Genomic DNA, 8,107 nt, shown 5'->3' on the forward strand with positions numbered 1-8,107 from the left:
AAAAAAAAAAAAAAAAGCATTACTAGTGATCAAACAATGCAAATTTAAGGAGTGGAATTTCTGTCTTTCGGGCTGACAAAATGCTAAGAAGAATGTTACTCGCTGAGTGTGAGGGTATGGAGAAATGGACCTTCCCATGGAACTAGGGGGATATAAAGTGTGGCAGGTTCTCTGGACAGCAATTTGTCATTTTATGGCAAGCCTGCTCGTCCACCTATATGCATTTATCCACAGAAAGAACCGTAGAGAATGCACAAAGATTTGGTCACTGCAACATTTTTATAATGTATGTAGATAATAGAAAGTGTAAATAACAGAAAGCAACCTAGGGGACCAACTCTAGGGGATCTATAAGGTGCCCAGCTCCAGGGGATAAATAAACCATGGTCCATTCTGAAGGGGACCCCCATGGACCATTGAAAGGGAGCCGTTGATTAATGTTGAATGATATGGAAAGACATCCAGTATATACTTTAAGTGAGTAAGTAAGCAGCAAAAGCTTGATCTCATTTTTTGTATAAACCCCAAAAATACATACCAAAGTGACATTAACAATGATGGTCTTATGGATTATTTTCAGTTTCTTATTTTTGAGGATTTATTTCCTAAACCCCCCTAAACAAACATATTTTAATTTCGTAATAAGATAGTGATCTTTAGGAAAAATATCCTACTTTCAGGAAGACAAGTAGTTCATCTCCATGTCAATTTTAATCAAACAGTCATTGCTTCCTAGGAGACAATGCCAAGGATTCTGAAGCTGTGGCCGGGCTCAGATGGTGCGTGCTAATGATCCGCTAATGATGTCTGCAGGGATCGTGGGAGGTGGGAGTAAGCTACCTTGACCTAGTACCCTCCAGCCGTGACACAGAAATGCAGTTTATCAATGTGGCCTTGTGTTTTGGGTTGCTTTTGAATGGGGAGAGACCCAGCCAGAGTCATGTTCCCAGTTCCAGCCCGGTGGTGTCTAGGAAGGAACCGCTCTTGGTAACACACCGTCACGGGCACTTGGGACGTGGATGGAGAAAGACAACCCAGCTGCCTCCCGCATGCCACGTACATGCTTTGAGGATACAGCCAACGCCCTCATCCAAGTGGATCTCTCTGGTGCTTCAAATCACAGAAGCAAAAGATAGTGCCAAAGAAATGTAAGGGATCATTTGATTCTACTCCATTTTTTTTTTTCTTTTTACAGAAGAGGAAACTGAGGAGCAAAGAGTTAAGACGTTTTGATTTGCATAGGAGAAAAGTCATTCCTCCCAGAATCCTGAAGGGTGCCACCAGGACCCTGTTGGAGCAGTAGGACAGCTTGGCACGCCAGGCTCCGAGGAAGGAAACCCAAATATTCCCCACTGAGTCACAGTTTCCACATCAATTAAGTGGGGATAATTCCACCTGCTCTGCCTACCCTCCCCCCCCCACCCCGGGAATGTTGTGAGGCTCAGATGAGATAAGGAACAAATGAGGGAAACATTTGCAATATACACAAGAGATTACCAAAATCTTTGACATATGAAAGTTCTTAAAATAGAAGCATATTAACCTCTCAAGAGGAAAAAGACAAAGGACATGAAGACTATTTATAGAAGAACTACAAATGACCAGAAGCATATGAGGTCCAAATTCGCTCATAGTAGAAGAAAAACACGCTAAGACATCAGGAAGTTACATTTTTCACCTATAAAACTGGCATAAGTTAGAGCAATTGAGGCCCAGAGTTGGCAAAGATGTAGGGAAATAACCTTTAGGTGGTGGGGAAGGTGGGGCGGGGGTTGGAGAGTGAGTAGATGTGATCCTTCGGGATCAAGGATGCTCGTCACTATGATATCTTAAAAAGTGGGATTTATTAAATTATGGTACATCTACATAATGGAATTGTATGGCACTATTACAAATGATACCATAAATCTAAAGTTCCTGACATAGAAGGATGTCCACAATAACATCGTGTAAAAATAAAGTTGATTGCAAATACATTTTTGCATGATATCATTTGAATTCTACAGGGAGCATATGCTGCTTAATAAAAAATAGGTACACATCTCCCTGTTTATTTTGAAAGGAAAAATATGGATAGGCATATAAAAATATTTGGAAGTAATATATAATACTAGCGGTTGTTAGTCTCAGTGGGGAAACTACGATTTACCTTCATTATCTTATAATTTCCTATAAAGTTTAAATACGTGTATGAATGTTGATTTTATTATCAGAAAACAATCTTGACAAAGGGAGCCTTTTCCCATAAGGTCTGGTTGCTACCTCGTTTCTAAATGAACTCTTTGCTCATTGCCACTCCCAGTTTCCTGAGGACCCCAGAACCTGCTTTTCTAGAATGAATTATTCTGCTAGAGAGATGGTCCCTGGCATGGAGGACTTGTTTCTGGCTGGAGCCTCCCATATAACACCTAAGAAAATTCACAATAATTTCGTATCTAATATCTAATATCCAGGTTATGCTCAGATTTCCTCAGATTGTCCACAAAATGCCTTTCCAGATGGTTCCAGATTGTTCTTTCTTCCCCCTTTCCCTTCGTTTCTTTTCTTCAATCTAGGATCTCACCGAGGTTCATGTGCTGCACCTGGTTCTATCTCTGTAGTCTCTTTTAACCTAAACCAGATTTAAAAGAAAATAACATCGACTCATTTTGAACTATCTTGGCCAGTTTTTTTTTTTTTCTTGTGGAATGTAACGCATTCTGGATTTGACTGATGGCTTCTTCTCCATGGCATCACTCATCTGTTCCTCTCTCTACTTTCTGAAAGGCATGACGTGGTGTCCGGAGGCTTGATTAGATTCGGGTTGGTAGTGGGTATTTATAGTGCGTCCTGGATCCTCTTGTTAGGACACCAGGTTGTCCTAGCGGGATGTGATTCGTGGCTATGTTTCATCACCTGGTTAGGGCAGTGACTATTCTTCCTTCACCCAGTGGTTTTAGTAGCATTAATGATCCTTGCTTGGACCAGCTATAATGGAGATGGCAAAATGATGCTATTTCTCATTTTCTCATTCTGTCAGGTCTGTTGGTGGTATTCTTCTGTGAAGAAGAGGAAGAGCTCACTTCTTCAATACTCTCACCCCTAGGGCGCCTGGGTGGCTCAGTCGTTAAGCGTCTGCCTTCAGCTCAGGTCTTGATCCCAGGGTCCTGGGATCGAGCCCCGCATCGGGCTCCCTGCTCCGCGGGAAGCCTGCTTCTCCCTCTCCCACTCCCCCTGCTCGTGCTCTCTCTCTCGCTGTGTCTCTCTCTGTCAAATAAATAAATAAAAATCTTTAGAAAAAAAAATACTCCCACCCCTCCACCCTGTCTTACTTTAGGACTCAAGGATTATTTCCTATTCAGTCCGCTGATACTCAAATAAAGTCATCATTCTTCCAGATACTCCAATCGATTCATACTAATAGGTCCAATTCAAATTAACATCACTGGATTTTTCTCACCTTCTTTTATTTTATACTTGTGCCTTTTTTTTCTCCGCTTAGAGTGAAATCTTGGTTTCTCATAAAGTGAATATTTTATGAATATTTTATAATTTAGTTATTTGCATTATCCAAAAACACATAAATTGTTTTGAATTGTAATCCAGTATTACAACTAATAAGAAGCCTACTGAGAAGAGTTCCCAATTTCTTTGCAGTTCTTTTCATGCTTTGAATACATCTCCTGAAGAATGTACAGAGTATTTTTCAGAATTGGCAGGAATTAAGATTTTTCCAGGTGTGGGTATGCTATGAATTTTATATGCATGAGGTTTATTTGTTTTGTTTGTATTCAATTTTGGAAATTGCTTTTTTTCCTTCCTTTTTAATTTAGATTGACTTTTGAATATATAAACCACTGACATGGCTCAAAAGTCAAAACCATATTAGGAGGCACAGCTGTCTGGATTCCTGTTGCCCCGCCATAGTAGCCATTTTTATTAGTTTCTGGTTCATCCTTCTTACGTTTCCTTTTGCAAAAATGAGCAAATATGGATAGATATTCTTCTATCTCCTTTCTATACACACTGTTCTGGACCTTCCTTTTTTCACTTAAAATGTATCCTGGAAATTACTCCCTAGCAGTTCATAGAGATCTTTCTAGTTTTTTTTGTTTTGTTTTGTTTTTATGGTTGCAGAACCAGAGATCCACAGAGTCCCTCATGTGGATTTAGCATAATTTAATCAATAAGCATCCTATCAATAAATCGTTGGGCTACTTTCAATTGTTTACTGTTATATATGGTGCCACAATAAATAACCGGGCGTTTACATTTTACTATTTGTGGACTCCTATCTTCGGGGTGGATTCCTAGAAGGGGTTCTGCTGGGCCTAAGGGAACCTGCATATTTAATGTTGCGAATCTTTGGAAATTCTCCTTCATGGCAGGTGCACACTTTTCCACCCACCAGAAAAGCACGAGAGTGCGTGTTCCTGCTCATCAAGGGAATCTGTTGCCCAGCATTTGGATTTTCTCCACCCTCACTGGTAAGAAAGTGCAGTTTTCATATAAACTATGGACAGATGTTTTCTCCTATCTTTAAGTGCCACCTGCTTATTTTTTTTCTCTGAATTGCCTGCTTGTGTGTTTGCCATTTGTTTCTGAGGGTTGTTTTTAAATTTCTTTTCTTCACAAATTTTAAGAATTTATATATTAAGATCGGCCCTTCACGATTTAAATTGTAAAAATTTTCTTCCAGTTTGTCATCTGTCCTTTTTGTCTTTTTTTAAATTATTTATTTGACATTTTTCTTTTGACTCTGCTAATTTTTTGTCTTTTTTTTTTCATTGTATAAATCTGGGGCCCTCAATAGGCATTTATTAACCTTCCTCCAGTGAATAACTTTTTGTCTTTTGACTCACCAAGCTTTAACCACTATGATGCTGAATCTCTATATTTTTTTTATTTTACCACTCTGAATCCTGAGGCATGGTAGGCCTTTCCCATTCCTGGACCGTAAAGGATTTTCACCCGTGATTTCGTGGTGCTTGTTTCATTTTTACATTTGGACCTCATACATCTGTTACTTCATCTGGTGGGTGCGATGAGGCATGGATCCAGATGTATCTTTTCCCAAATGGCCTCCAACACTATTATTAGAGACCCCATCTTTGCTCCACTGACTTGAGATGCCACCTTCATCCTAAACCACATTTTCATATATATCTGGGCCTTTCTCTGACCTTTCTACTATGTTCCTTTGGTCCGTCTGCCTCTTCAAGCACCAAGAAGACAGTCTTCAATATGTAGACTTCACAGTGTATGTTTTAGTATCTGGTAGAATGTCCTGCCTGTGACGTCTCTTCTCAGGGTTATGCATACATGAAATCTAGAATTAACTACCTAGCTCCAGAAAAAAAAAAAATTGGTATTTGTATTGGGATTGCCCCGGATTTATATATTAATGTGCACATAATCAGCGTCTTTGTGATGTTGACTCATCCTATCCAGTAGCAAGGAAAATCCACTTTTGTGTCTTTCCGTATTACAGCAAGGCTTTGGCACATATCTTGTTAAGTTTACGGGTCAGCATTTTGTCTTATTTGTTGCCATGGAGTCTCTTCTGCAATATGAGGTCATGTCTTCCAATTGGTTATGCGGAGGTTTTTTTTTGTGTTTTTTTTTTAACAGCTCCTTTGGTGACTCTAAAGTACAGTTAAATTTGAAAACTCCAATTCAAAATGAAAATTCACTGTTATTCTTCTATTTAAAGGTTATGCCTTTAGGGTGCCTGGATGTCTCAGGAAGTTGAGCATCTGACTCTTGATTTCGGCTCAGCTCATGATCTCAGGGTCGTAAGATCAAGCCCCTCAGCGCAGAGTCTGCTTGAGATTCTCTCTCTGCCCCTGCCCCCCATGCTCTAAATAAATAAATAAAATCTTTAAAAAAAAAAAAAAAAGGTTATGCTTTAAATCTTAACCAACTACCACGGACCAAATTGGCCACCCTTCTTCCAGATTCTCTGTTCTCTGCCATTCGTCCTCCTTGTCCTCCCACCCGTAACTCTGACCTTTTCCTTCCAAGGCCCCGCATGCAGCCCGGGGACCGGTGTACTTGCTTCCTTCTCTATGGCGTTGTTCTGACCCTTGTGTTACTCTTCATTCCTGTCCCCAAATCCCCTGGCAAGGCCCTGGGCCATGCCTGTGCCTTCCCTTGGAATGCCCATCTTCTCCTGACCAGCTCAAGCTCGAGGCATTCTTCCTGGCTTCGGTCATGCTCCGCGCTCCCAAGCACAAGGGCCCATCAATCACCTGCATCTAAAGCAGGCTGGAACAGCAGCATGGCCACCCCACCTCAGGTACAGGACTCACCCCCTCTCTGCCAATCCTGCCCTCGCTCAGCTCTGTGGGTCCTCTCCTAAGGCTTTCAGTGTGTGGGGCAGCGCCTCACCTGCTCAGCTTTTAGCACCTGCTCCCGCTTTCCCTTAGGGATTCAGGTTTGACATTTTCAAGCAGTTTGCTCTGGGTGACTTCACAAACTCCTGGCTCACGTCCTCGTTCCTGACCCGTCCATTCCCTGAGCTCCTCCCACGCGCACAGTGAGGTGGTTCATACCCAGCACGGCTTTGACCTCAAACCCACCAGCATTGCGGTCCTGCCTGTTCCTTTACTAGGAAATTTGAACTTAGCTGTACGTTTGCAGTTTTTCCGTAACAGAAAGTTGGGGAAAGTGGGTGTCTGTTGGACTAAAGGACAGCTATGGGCCCTCTCTGCTTGAAGTTCTACCTGGGGCTCCCCCACCCTTCACCCCAGTGCCAGGAGCGGTCTTGGATCAGCATAACCAAGTGCCTTGCTTCGAGTGACACCTAATCCCCCTCACAGCGGGACACGGAGAAGGTCCTTGATCTGGGAGGCATCTGCTCTCAACGCTGACTTCATGCTCTGGCAGAGAGCGGGCCCGCCAGTGCTACTGTGAAGCTGGAGACAGCAACAGAGGGGAGCAGCTCGGGAGGGAGCGGCCGGGCTCTGGGGAGGGGAGTCCGGCCGCTCTCCTTTATTGCCTCCCAGTCAGAGAGCATTCTTGAGACACCCTATGGTTTTGTCTCCAACTCATCCAGGAATAAAGGCAGCTCGGTGCCCTGCTGTGGGGACTAACTCTAGCCAGGCAAGGGCTGAAGGAACAAGGGTGCCCCCTGTTCCCAAAAAGGCGGCTAATAATATACTGATAAGTCATCTGTTCCGCCGCCCCCCCCCCCGCCCGATTGGAGGACAGATTCCACACGGGCAGAGCGTTAGCTTAGCCCCTTCACACGGTAAGAGGTTGTCTCCTTTAAGGTTTCTCTCTCCTTGGACATCTCTTTAAAATATTCATATTATGTGTGTCCTTCCCCCCCCCTTCATCTCAATAAACAGATAGTCGCTATAATTTAGTCCAGGTCATCAAGAAAACCAGTCATGCTATACTGTGACACAAGCAAGACTTCAGACACAGGAGGAGAGTTAAACGTCCACGATGTGGCCTACACGGCGCCTAGCATGGTGTGTCTGACAGTTTAAGATCCCGCTGAACGCACACATGTAGCCTGGGAGGCAGGTGCCTCGTCCCCATTTTACAGGTGGGAACATGGAGGCTCGGAGGAGGCCAAAGCCCCGCCCCCCAAGCAATTTACAAGCGGTTCTTCCCTCTCCTGAAAACACGTTTCCAGAGGACCAGATCTTTGGATTCCTGATGTCTAGTTTTTAAGCTGTTTTCTGCGCTGGAGGTTGTTCTTGTCCCTTCTTCTGTCTTCCTGGGCGTTTCTTCGGGAGAGCGGAGTCCTTCCCCACCTTGGATCCTCTCCCTTCCGGCCTTGGGTGAGCCCCAGGCCCCTCCTTCCATGTCCTCACATGCAGACAGAGCTTGGTTAGCAAATGGGCTGTGCAACCGTTTGGGTGACACTTCAGATCCTATGACCACGAACATGATGGAGAGAAGGGAGAGAGGCCGGTGATTCTGGAAAAGCTGGGGTCGGAGGCCAATGACATTTCCAAGCTGGTGCCAAATGTGGCCGTGTGACAAGTGCTCTTTTACAAGGCACTCAGAGGAATCCTGTATGACTATGTCCCCTCCATTTCCTGGGTATGGATATGGTTGAACAGAGAGATGGGTACACGGGTGACTAAAAAACAGAAACCCCAAAGTCCCACAC

The sequence above is a fragment of the Leptonychotes weddellii genome, chromosome 15 (genome assembly GCF_054177405.1).
Source record: "Leptonychotes weddellii isolate Sample4059 chromosome 15, ASM5417740v2, whole genome shotgun sequence".
NCBI classification, from domain to species: Eukaryota; Metazoa; Chordata; class Mammalia; order Carnivora; family Phocidae; genus Leptonychotes; species Leptonychotes weddellii.